Source organism: Phocoena sinus, chromosome 10 (assembly GCF_008692025.1).
Source record: "Phocoena sinus isolate mPhoSin1 chromosome 10, mPhoSin1.pri, whole genome shotgun sequence".
In the NCBI taxonomy this organism is placed as follows: domain Eukaryota; kingdom Metazoa; phylum Chordata; class Mammalia; order Artiodactyla; family Phocoenidae; genus Phocoena; species Phocoena sinus.
In genome coordinates this window covers 65,267,130-65,280,148 of record NC_045772.1, presented here as the reverse complement: position 1 = coordinate 65,280,148, position 13,019 = coordinate 65,267,130, and positions in this window count along the sequence as shown.

Genomic DNA, 13,019 nt, shown 5'->3' with positions numbered 1-13,019 from the left:
TGCAGGGGGCGCAGGTTCAATCCCTGGTTGGCGAACTAAGATCCCACATGCCGCGTGGTGCTACTGACAAAAACAAACGAACACACAACCAAAAAACCTGTGGGTCGGGTGCTACTCTGAACACTTTTCATACCTTATCTAATCCAGCCCTGACAAATGTCCTCTGCAGAGGACATGGTGGTTACTTCCTCAGCATCCGTCACACCCCACCCCCACTGTGGAGCAAACTTGCAGTTTGGTAGGGTCGACACCATGCCCAATTCCAAGGGTAGAACCTGGTAGATCTGAGCCAATCAGGGTAATCCTATCACTCATGCCCGGGCAACTCTTTCAGGTTGATCCAAACAAAGTGTAGAGCAGAAGTTGATTTAATGATGAGGAAAGAAAATACTGCTCTCCTCTTTCCTTTTTATGTTAGACCGTATATGTGCAAGTGTGAGGACTGCTGGTGGCGATCTTAGGATCATAGGTGAGCCATCATCATAGTTGAGGATGAACCAACATATCAGCAAAGCCAAGCCAAACCAAGAGAATCACAGAGTACACGCTGAAGCCCTGATTAGACTATTCCTGAAACTCTTATGACCTTAGGATTTTCTGTTATGTGAATTAATAAAGTCCATTATTATTTAAGATTGTTGAGTTGGAATTTTTTTTTCTTTTTTTTTTTTTTGTAACTTGCAAGTATCCAAACTGATGCAGAATATGAGGCCCAGGAAAGTTAAGTAACTTGTTCGAAGTCAAGTATGATACATAAATGAAGGAGTGAAGGAGCTGGGATTTCAATGAAAGCGATATGAACCCGGAGCCTGTGCTCTTCCAACAGCATCAACAAACCACGTTGCTCGCCTTCTGACCATAGACCATCTCTGTGCCTAATCACTTCTCATGTTATTTCGTCGCATCTTCACAACAGCCTTTAGAGGTAGATTCTACCGTTATCCCTATTTTTGCAGATGAGGGAACTGAGGTTAAGTAACACGCTCACCATCACATAGCTCTTAAGCTACCGAGTGTGATTTGAATCCAAGCATCTGTGATGAGGATGCTGGGCCTTCTCTCCAATCTGGTGGCAGAGGCTGCCTGGGAAAGACCCGGGCCGGTCTGCTCCACGCCCTTCGAGGATGAACTGGTTTCCTAATTGTTCCTTATAGGTCGGTCCTGTCTCTCCATGGAGACTGCACAAAAAGATGAACAACAAAGGGAGTCAGGGGGTCAGTTTTAGCCCAATGTTAGGAAGAACGTTCCTAGTGTTCCAGCAATGGAGTGGGCTGCCTGGGAGGGTCCCAGCTCTCCATGGCCGAGAGGCCAGCAGGCCAGGGAAAGTGGTACCTGCACAGCTTAAAGGAAAGGCTGACGTTCTGTGCCCCTGAAGGACTTCCCCTCCCTAGGCTTCAGTTTCCCCATCTGTACAGAGGTTGGGGCAAGACTAGGTGAGGGCTGAGGTGTCTTCCAGCTCTAACATTCTCAGATTCTGGAATTCCCGGAGGTAGAACTCCAGGGCCCAGGGTTTGGCGGAGAGAACAGAGCCACGGCTGTTTGGCCAGCTCCATAGAACAGTGGCTCTCATTGAGCTAGCAGTTCCTGAAACAGAAACAGCCGAATGGAGCACGCAGGGAAGATAAATTCATCTGTGGGTCTGGTGAGACTTGCTGGAAAAAAATGCAGTGCTTGAGGGCCATCCAAGGAGAGCCAATTTTCAACTAGTAGGCTGTGACAGTGCGCTCACACGATAGAAACAGCACCCGGGGCTGCACTCGGCCCTGGCCAGAAGGAAGAGGGTGAACTCAGAGATCACAGTCCCCGCTGACACCACAGGGACCAAGAAGCCCTACTTGGACAGGGCTCCTTACGGTGGGGTCCACTCTCCCTGCAGGCCCGGTGGCGTTGTGTTTGTAATTAGCAAAGGGAGTCCTTTTGGAAATTTACCTTGAATTAAACTGTTGTTGTTTACTAACCCAAAGGTGTTTATTTCAGCAGTAGAGAGAGAGACCACCCTCACAGTGTGGTGAGGCCAGAATTAGACTGAGAAGGCCTGGGGTCTCCTTCCCTGTGTGTATTTGGGTTGGACTAGAAGCCAAGAGGTGGACAAGAGGCCATCATAAAGCGTCTGATGGTCTTTCTGGGACATTCCCTCCACCCTTTGCTCTAATGATGACTGATTTTGATGCCGTGCCTATTTTCAACGTGCCCGGGCATCTGCAGTCCTACTGACCTTCTTTTTCAATCCACTGAAGTAGAGTCAGATAATACTGCACCGTCTAGAGAGGAGAGAACACAGGGTGAGCTGAGGGTCTCTCAGGTAGCACATTATGGCTCTGGGGCCCAAACCTAAGCCCCTCGGCCCCAAAGCCTATACCCTTATTTCTGGCACACTGCCCTCACTCCACCCCCATTTTGGGGGCCACATAGGACTGACTTTTCCAGGCTGATTTTCCTTTTGCTTAGGGACAATGCAGAGCCCTTGGAGCTGGATTAAAACTTTTACAAGTGCCAACTTTGAAAAGATTGATATTCAAATAAAAGCAATTCAAATGGTAAAGTAAGTATAAAGAAGTCCAACAAAGTTTTGGCTTTTACCATGATGACCACCTGTATGCTTAAAAAAAAATCAGATAGCAGAGATTACATGATTAAATTTTTATTTAGCGACCCTGCCCTACTGGTGTCCCGAGTAGTTTCTAGCCCACCTTTGGACCACCCAGCTCCGAGGACATCCCACCATCACAGGTCCCTGGGCCCCCAGGCTACACGCTGCTCTGAACTGAGAGGAAGTCTCTAGAATTGTCTGTGAACAGGGCAGGAAGATGCCTGGACCGGAGCAGGATGCCTGGCTGCTAAGCAGAGAACAGGGAGACCTGAAGGAGGCGCTCCCTGAGGGGGACCCAGGTACACAGGAGGAACAAGCCCTGTCTGGGAACAGCCTCACGTCCTCCCTGGCAAATAGGGCAAGGAAACGAGGCCACAGACACGGAGGCTCCTGCAAAGCTGTCAGTCATATTCTTCCCGGCCTTGGGAAATGCAGCCATGACTACCATCGCTACCCTCAGGAGGGAGATGGAGCTCAAATCCGGAAGGGCCAAGGTAACAGTGTGAGAAGAATGGAGTATTAGGAGTGTCCAGCAAGGGGACCAGGAAAGGAGCTGGAGATTTCCCGACTCCCCACTCCCTAGTGGAGCGGACCCCATCGTCCAGAGCTTCCTAGAGCTAGGGCTCCTTCCTGTATTCTCTGGTTCCTTCTAGACGCCGGTCTGGGGAAGAGGAAGCTGAAATGAAGTTCTGGGCTCTCTATCAAGAATCCGGCTGGCACATTTTCCCATCTTCCCTTCTCTTTTTGTTACTTCAGCAGAGGCTGAAGGGGGATGAAGGGTTCTAGGGAGAAGAAGATAGGGGAGCTGTATTAACAAGCGTTTGGAGGAATCCGGAGCCCTTTAGTAGCAAATTAATAAGAATTTGTAAAACTCTTCTAAGTAATAGAAAAATAAACAGCTAATAAGTCTTTGATTCTCTGCCTCAAAAGAAGTAAAGCCTGTTTGTTTGGGGAGCAGCGGGCATGCAGTCCCTCCGCTCTGATTCTCCCGGACAGAGTCCCTCCTGCCCACCCCATCTCCTGAGCAGCCCTGCCCCTGGCCACCCACCCTCTTAGGGACCCCTCAGCGTGATGGGGCTGGACGTTCTCCGGCTGAGGGTGGGAGGGACTGGAGACCCCCGGATGTTGGCGAAGCAGCCCAAGGTCCCTGAGGATGGAGATGGAGGAGCCTGTAGAAGTCAGAGCAGTGAACAAAGAGGGCTTTGAACCAGGCCTTGGCAAAAGCTCTGAAGAGCCAGTGCCTTTGGCCCAGGGCCTTCTTGCTGCCCTCATACTCCCAAGGTCTGACTCAGACAGACTTCTGGCTCTGTCCCTTCCCTCCAAAGGGGATTCCTTAGGTAGCTTTGTACCCCAAATGCTGAAGAGTGCTGTGCCCAATTCATCTGAAATGTCACCAGGGATGGGTTCATCCCCTTGATGTCCTTCTCTTTCAAGAGTAAAGACTTTGGAGTCAGACAGTCCTGATTTCAGTGTTAGTTTCTGCCACTTATCAGGCAAGTGACCCTGAGCAATACGCAATGTCCCTGAGCCTCCGTTTCCTCACCTGCAAAATGAGAATAACGGTATCACTCACTGCACTGTTTGGTTTCACAATGCTTGGCACACAGAAAGCGCTCAATAGACATTAGTATCATGGGTATTATTCCGAATGTCCACCCCATCCTCCATTCTCTCTTGCTCCATGACCACCACCAGGCTTGACCCTCCCAAACTGATGACCCCAGCCCAGCAAATGGGTCCGTCAGATGAGAGCACCTCAGTCTGAGCCTGAGCTAGACTCTCCACGGAGGTGATGGGTATGGGGGTATGGGAATGGGGGTCGTGTGGGAGAACTTCAGACAGTAGGTGTCGGGCGAGGCTGACACTGACCTTAGATGATTGAGGGGACTTACAATGGCCATTCTGTGTCACTTGCAAAGCACGTGACTCATACAAGTAGAGCCCTGAATGGTCAAGAAATTCACTGATTCTTTGGTTTTGAGGGAGTTCAGCGGACCTATGAGAAGCTGGCTAAACTCATGAAACCTCTTTCCAGCAAAATATAGACTTCTACATGTTTTGCGTATGATTTTAGTAGGTTTCTCTATGGACCTCAGGGTGGCCTCTCTTCATCTCACAGTCAGAGACTGGAGCCCAGAGGGGCTGACTGACTTGCCTGGGGACCGCAGCTTGCAGGCGGCATAGCTGTGACTTGAACCCAGATGTTCAGAGTCCTTTCTCTTCCTTCATGGGGAGGAATGCCTTCATCCAGTTCTTTGGCCGAGAGTGTGTTCACTTCTCCTCCCGGGTACTCGGGGGATTTGCAGGCCTGCGGTGGGCTCCCCGGGGATCCTGAGGAGGTCGTTCAAGGGTTAACTCAGGTGTGGCCAGGCTTGGGTAAAAGGGATTGAGAGAGGCAAGGCCAGAGCCCAGGCTGGGAGCCAAGAGCCCCCCGCACGTGGTGGTGAAGGGTTAACAGAGCCCAAGTGTGGCTCTGTGTGTGTGCTCGAGGGCAAGGTGGCGTGTGCAAAGGCGCACGTCTCTCACTCGCGCATGTGGGAGCTACAGACCGCAGGCCAGCCTGGGAGAGAGGTGCCGCAGTGTCCTGGGATGAATGGGTCTCTGTCTTCAAGGCTGTGTGAGTCTCTGTGTGTGCAGTCCCATTAACTCGCCCTCGGCCACATGTGGAAAGGGGAGGAGAGACCTGGAGAAGCCCAAACCACTCAGAGTCCTTCTGATTTTAGAATGAAGTAGAAGCCACAGAAGAAAGACAATTATACTGACCCAAACTCATATATTAATAGAGCATGCACGCATGAAGGCGTGCACACACACACGCGCTCTGGTGCCCTGTCATAACCTCCTCTTCTCAACCCTACTGTCAACCTCCTTTTACACATCTGGGTACTCTGGGGGAAGGATCTTTAGCTAATACCCTAAAACAGATTCTAGAGACCTGACCCTATTTGCTTTTGGGGTGGTTTCAGTTTCGTACTGTGTGTGCCTGTCTTCTCCTTGTCTGTGAGTCTAGGTGTGGCTTCTCTTTCCCCTGCCTCACCTGCAGCTCCCGCGATGTGCGCTCAGAACTCCAACTCGGCCAGCAGGCCTCACTTGCACCGTTGTGCCTGTGATGGATGGGCTTGGCCCAAGTCCTGTCCTGAGCCCCATGTTCCTCCTCCCCCTTCGAGTCCTCTCTGGGCCCCTGTGGCCCTTGGCTGTGGTTTGTTTAATGGAGTGACTCCTGTCGGGAGCAACCCAGAGCTCAGGACACAGGGAGACACTTGTCCAAACTTGCTATTTTTTTCACCAAAAAGAGCCAAGCCACAGTGATTGGGCTCAGTGGCCTGGCTGGGAGCCTTCTTCATCCCTCCCACCACTAGCCTGGCCTCCATTCCCCTCACTGGCCCTTGTTACCAGTGGCTTCTGGTTCAGGACTTCTAGTTATCCATTGGGAGGCCTCCTCAGTAGGAGTCTGGCTTCTTATGTGAGGAGAGAAGGGAGATCTGGGTTCTGTGGAAGTAGCTGAGGCTGAGAGAGATGCCCTGGGGACCAAAGAATAGGCCCACAGAGACCAATGACCATACCATATTCGTCCCTCTCTCCCCAGTGCCTGACACAGAGTAGGTCCTAAAAGAGCGAGTGAGTGAATGTTGGATGGTTGGATGGATAAGTAGATGTGTAGATGGGTGAATGGGTAGAAAGATAGATAAATAAATGAAGACGCTTAGATCCAAGTAGACATTCTGATAAACCTAATCTGATTTCTTGGTCCAAACGTGGGACACAAGGAAGGAGAAACCTAGGTCTAGAAGGTGCAGCCAACTTATTCCTGAATCTAAAGGAAATCTCTTTTCCCAGACTCTTTACAGCGTGTCCTTGAGACTCCCCTGGAGGTCTGGGGTTGGGTGAAACTGGCCTTTTCTCCATCCTCATGTTTTGCTTCAGGCCTCTTCTTGCAGAGGCTTCTCTGCCACTAGAAAAGGTGCTCTGCAGCTGGGCAAAGCAGCACTGAGTTAGGGAGGAGATAGATGGGCAGAGATGAGGCTCAGGCTGACGGGGGTGCCATGGAACAGGACCCTGGGCACAAAATGTTTTAGGCTGGGGCTAGAGCAGACTGTTATGTGCTTGGACCAGGAGGTGGAGAACATTTCCAGCACCTAACACAGGGGCCTGACATAGCAAGCACTTGTATTTTTTTGAATGAATGAATAAAACATTCCTATGTCTTTTTCTCTCTAGATAACACCCCCAAATCATTTTCCAAAAGGTGTAGAGAATACTCAAGAGCGCTAGGCCACTAAGGACCTTCCTTTGAGGGTAGAACGAATCAGGGTCAGCAGCCCTGCCGAGGGAAAAAGGGACAGTGGCATCTCTGCCCCCATCCAAACTCTTCTCACCCCCAGCCCTGCTACCCATGGTCCCCCCTCCTTCATCCTCCTCCTCCAGCCCCATCACTAGCTATCATGGTACTGATCCAGAAGCTGGGGGTGCCAGGAGGGAGCAACACAAAGCTGCTGTGTGTACATGAGTGCATGTGTGCTTGCATGAGTGGCCGTGACGACGGGGCTTGACTGAGGAGACGGGCGACTCCATACCACCAAGGCCAGTGCTGTGGGGCTTGGAGACCCCCTTCAGGGGTCCTGTCCCCAGGCCAGATCCAGTAGATCTTCTCTGGTGCTGAGATCTTCATGGAAGGAAGTTCTCAGAGCTCCTCAGGGGCTCTTGTTGCCGGGATGTGCTCCTGGAGTTTAATCACTCTTCCCTGCTGCAATTTGTTTTGGGAGAGTCCAAGTAGAGCCTTCCCTTAAAGTAGATGCATGGTCAGAGCTGCCCTCTGAATCAGACCTAGAAAGCCTGGGTTTTAAGGCCGGAGGGGGATTGCCTCTGGTCTGTGCTGAGTCCATTTTCTGAGCAGACACAGAACTGTTGGCTCAGGGCAGGCAAGAAAAGACCTCGTGCGCCAAGGGGAAACAATTAGGAGTAATTACCATCAAGAGAGGCCCCCAGTGAGGGGTGAGGGTGGGAAAGGCCGTCTGTTTAAGAGGAAGCTGAAAGTGGCAGACTGATTTTGGGGAAAAAATCAGAGACAGAGGGTGGGAGGAAGGGTTGAGTGTGTGCTGTCTTTCTTTTCCAGGAAGACAGCAGGACTCCTCCCCCTCGGCCTCTACAGGGGCTCTCTGTCCGGAGGTGGGAGGGGAGAGCAGGAGGGCACTGGGCTCTGCATTCCTGAGATTCTCAAACCAGTCGGAACGGAATGGCAGAGGAAACTTCATACTGAGGGGACAGAGCCCTAGACACAGACAAAAGTGAAAAGATAAAATGGAGCACTGTGGAGCACCCAAAATGTCTCCAAGTGTCCCCCCACGTAACGCCCTCGATCCCTGAGAATCGGTGGGGATGCGCTGGATCTGCTTGGTGTCTCCCTACTCACCACCCTCCAATCCTCAGCCTTGCCCCTTTCGGGATTAGAACCAGAGGCCTCAAAGGACAAGTGTTGCTAGCATGGGCAACCTGGAGTTGGGGACAAGAGTGGGAGGCACAAAGAAGGGCAGTTGGAGAAAGAGCTGTCGAAGGAGGGGTGAGGGAATTCCTTGGTACCCCTCGCTAGAGAAGTCAAGAGGAAATGAACCCCAAAGGAGAGGTGCCCTGACATTCCACTTGACCTTCCAAATTAAGGTGAAGAGACAAGTAAGGGCCTCAATCCTGCTCATGACGGAACAGAGGGAGGCTTGGCCTTTGTGGACCTCATCGGAGGCTCTCACTGGCTTCATGCTGGTGGAGCCCCGTGACCCCTGCGGAGTGAGACGGAGCAGGGCTGGCTGTGTGAGGCCACAGGATTCGGGGACACAGGCTCTTGGCTTGGAGTCTCTATCACTGACAATCTGTGAGATTTTGGGCAACTTATGCAATCCCTATGCTCCTCGTTTTCTCATCTGAGAAATGGGGATAAAGTACCTACCTCATACACTTGTAAGGATTAAATGAGGTAATGTATATAAAGATTTGGCACATAAAGTCTGGGGCCAGGGCCTCAATAAATGCTGAGTCTTATTATTATTATTGGAAGAAGACAGCTCTAAGTGCTAAGTGGGTGATGAATCTGAAGCCAGAGGCCCTGGGGGAGGCTGCCCTCTCAACCATACACGAGGAAGTGAGTGAGGACTTGATAGGGTGGAGGCTCTCAATACGGAAGGTAGGCACTGCTCAGAGATGCTGAATAACTGTAGTTCGTTCACTCCTCCAACAATTCTCTCCTTCCGTTGTTCTAGGCACCTGGGATGCAGCATAAACAGAACATTTTAGCAAGAGACTGACAAAGCAAATGAGTAAATAATATAGTCAGATATGAAATGCGACAGAGAAAACATGAAGGGAGCTAGGGAGTGTGAGAACTGGGGTGTGGGAATGACAGAGGAGGTGAGTGAGTGAGGGGCGGGGGGAGAGTGTCTGGGGGAAAGCCCTCCAGACACAGGAAGCTGCAAGTAGAATGACCCTGAGGCAGAAGCAAGGTGGGTTTGTTACACGAACACCAAGCAGGCCTGTGCGCCGAGACCAAGGAGCCGGGGCAGAGTGATGGGGGAAGGTGTTGGAAAGGTGGTGAGCCACCGTGCAGGGCCTCGTGGGCCCGTGTAGGCACAGGTAATTGGCCGGTGGTGGGCTGACCGGAAACGGAGCTCAGGTGTACAAGGAAGCAAACTTTCTTTCCTGGGTTTCAGAAGAGCATCTGATACAAACACTATATATAAAATAGATAAACAACAAGGTCCTCCTATCTAGCACAGGGAACTATATATTCAGTATCTTGTAATAAACTATAATGGAAAAGAATCTGAAAAAGAATAAAAAGCGCATCTGGAACACGAATTCCTTAAGGAACGTGAATTCCACCCCCCTTCCCTTTGTAACCTTCTGCGGGGCCCAAGACCAACCCAGCCACCTGGGGGTAGAGGCTGTCTCTGACTCACGATTGGGTCCAGGTCCCCACTGTGATGGAGTCTTCTCCCCATCTGTAGACCCAGGCAATTGTCAGCTATCTTTAACCACATTGGGGAATCAGAAAACAAGGGTGGCTTGAAGGTTTCTCTCCTCACTCCAACCATTTTCAAACAGCTGAAAAATCTTAACTGTGTCAGAAGAATGTTAGAACTCAAGAAATGTCCTGGAGGGACTTCCCTGGTGGTGCAGTGGTTAAGAATCCGCCTGCCAATGCAGGGCACACGGGTTCGAGCCCTGGTCCGGGAAGATCCCACATGCCTTGGAGCCACTGAGCCCATGCACCACAACTACTGAGCCTGTGCTCTAGAGCCCAGGAGCCACAACTACTGAGTCCGCGTGCCACAACTACTGAAGCCCACGCGCCGAGAGCCCGTGCTCCGCAACAACAGAAGCCACCACAATGAGAAGCCCGCGCACCGCAACGAAGAGTAGCAGCCAAAAATAAACAAATAAATAAATTTATTGAAAAAAAAAAAAGAATGTCCTGGAGACGACAAGCAGCTCTTCTAACTCAACACAGATAAAACTGTTTCACCAGGATAGTGGAAGATTTATCAGAAGTTGGTGCTTTCTTGTTTTATTCTGTGGAGTGCGAGTTTTACAGGTAGACCAGCGGAAGCACTTCCTGGAGGTTAGATGGTGAGGAGAAAGGGGTGTGGGAGGGGGCAAGGAGACAAGGGATGCTGTTAGGTATCCAGGGTGGGTTGGAAATCCCGACTGGTGTGTTTGGCTCAGGAGGGCTCTCTGGCTGGCTCCACAGACAGGTCTGGTTTTAAAAAGTGCCAAGGAGCCACAGATTTGCATGTTATTTGCGTTTCAGACTTCAATTCCAGGTATGTGGAATGAAATGAATGAATGAACAGTATTCAGACTCCTGGTTAAGGCGTGGACTCCGGAATCCAGACCACACTGAGGATCCAATCACTGATCCAGCTTGGATCAGGAGACACAGACACAGACAGAGACAGAACAAACAGTCAAAGAGACAGAGAGACAGTCAGAGAGACAAACACCATCGAGTCCTTTTTTACCAGGGAGTTTCCAAGTCAAAGCAAGAAAGCAAAATCCACAGAATTTATTTTAAAATAAATCAACTTTTAAAAACTAGGGAGAGAGTCACACATAGATAGTCAGATAAAGGCAACATCATCTATGACTTATCTCCACCTCTGCCCCTCCATCATCTACACCCAGCTTCAAACTGGACCATATGCCTATGAGTCTGCCTTCTTGATAAGGTCCATTGCTTGGTATCTGCCTGGCCTCCTACATGAGTTAGACTCTAAGGTCTTTGAGGATGGGTGGCTTTTATTTCTACCAAATGGTCAAACCATTTCCACCAGATGGTCAAACCATCTCTTCGCTCCACCCTCCAGGGCCCCCAAGCCCAGTGCTTAAACACAGGCTTTTTAAACACCTAGCATAAGAGGCTCCCCAGAAGTATTAGATGGGGAAAATGCCCTCCAGGAACTTAGCTCTGGCTAATAGACAAGACACAGCCAGCATGTAAAACAGTCCATTTAAAGGACAAGGCAGACAGAAGGGGACCCACAATCCATAATGGATGTACAACATCACTGGAAATAAAAAACATAAAGAAAACTGTATATAATAGAAAGGTATGTGGTTAGGGAAAAAATACTTTGATTAGGCCCCTTGCACAGAGACTGAAACCCCTGAAGGACGTGACAAACTGCTGAGGAAGGGGCTTTTGTTAAGGGCAGAGTGAGGCATTAGGTTTAGGGTCACAAAGGAGGTGCAGCCTCAATGCAGGCTGATGTGAGTGGACCTTCTACCCCGGACTCCTGCAATGCTGGTTAAGTAAATGTTTAGTCAGTCACCCCTACTCCTCCCTAGCAGGCCAAGGAGAAGCAGCTTGCACTCCTGGCCTGGAAAAAAAGCACCAGATCATTCACCTGCCTTCACTGGCAACACAGGTCTCAGTCCATTCTTGATGTAAAGGACAGATTACAATACATATGCCATGTGGAGCTGTATTATTTTCTAAGCGCTCCAGATGTCCAGATAAGAGATTTTAATGTAATCAGGGAAGGCTTCAAGGGGGTGAGATTTGGGTGTGTGTGCGCTGTGTATTCTTCAAAGCAGTAAGAGTAAATTGGATGAGGGGTGCCCAACAGGTTGAAGACTCTGGGCTCCTTGTGTGCCTCTCCCCGACAACTTTCCTTTCCCAGCGCTAAAGTTCTGCGAAGGAAGGAAGGACAATCTCCAGAAGTCAAGCAGTTGATGGTTACTCCTCAGTTTAGAATGGAGAAAAGTCAGCAGCTATGATCCGTTCCATTAGGAAAGACTGACCTGCGCCTTAACTCTAAGATCAAGCCAGTGTTAACACTGGCCTTAAACTTGACTTTGAATCTCTACCTTGACCAATTTCTATTCCAAGCAGCATTATGACCCTCAATAACATTTCAGAATCTTAGACTTTGACCAGACCCTGGACATCTGGTTCAACCACTCCCAACTGGAATTCTCCCCACCCTCTCCCTGACAGGCCAGAGAGGCAGCCTGCACTAAGGTTTCCTCGAGGTTTATCTTGTAGCTAAAAGTCTCCTAGTTTCCCATTTCTCTCCCACAGGGGATGCATGTCTAAGTACTCTTCTCTTAGTGGTGACCAGCATAACCCCATTTACCCTTACGTTACGTCACTCCCCACCCCCAAAGCTGGGAATAGGAATTATGTGCTCTTAAAAGACAGATACTAGGATTCAGCACAGGTGAAATAAGGCCTGGGCTATTAGGAAAGCTGTTGGGTTGAGCCTTACTTGTCCCTTCCCAAATTTTAGGATGAATTTGAAGCTGTGGACAGATTGCTCCTGGGTAGGGAAATATGGCCACTTTGCCAGGAGCTCAGCATGTAGTCTGAGTCAACGACAGGGCCTGATAGCATTTCATGTCCTTTTCTGACTCTCTTGAGTATGTGAGCTCCCAGGATGAAAGCCTCATATTCCACCCTACCTCAACCCCTGTGGCCCATCCAGGTGGAGCAAGGGAGAAGACAAATGAAGTGTCAGTTGTCTCTCTTACTCTGGGTTAAGACATATTTGAGAGCTGGAGGGATGGCACAGGAGAAGGACCAGAAGCTGAAACGTTAAAAACATTGGGGCTCTGAAGTGAACCCTCCCTCTCTACCCACTAGAGCCTTTTATGGGCCACGTAGAACCAGGTGGTGATGGACAGACTATGGAATATGGCTGCTGGCAGTGCTTTTCCAGGCAACCTGTTTCTATCCCAGAACACTAAAACTTTGGGGCTAATCTTGCTAGGGGCAGTGGGTAGAAGAGGCTAGCACAATTACAAGGGCAAAATAAGAGAGAAGTTGATACCACAGAGAAATATGTAGCACCTCATATACAGAGGAGTTAGTTTACACAAAGTATCCAGGCCAGATGAGGGAAAAGCGCTTACATTCAACCCTAAACAGGGCTCCCGGGAGCAA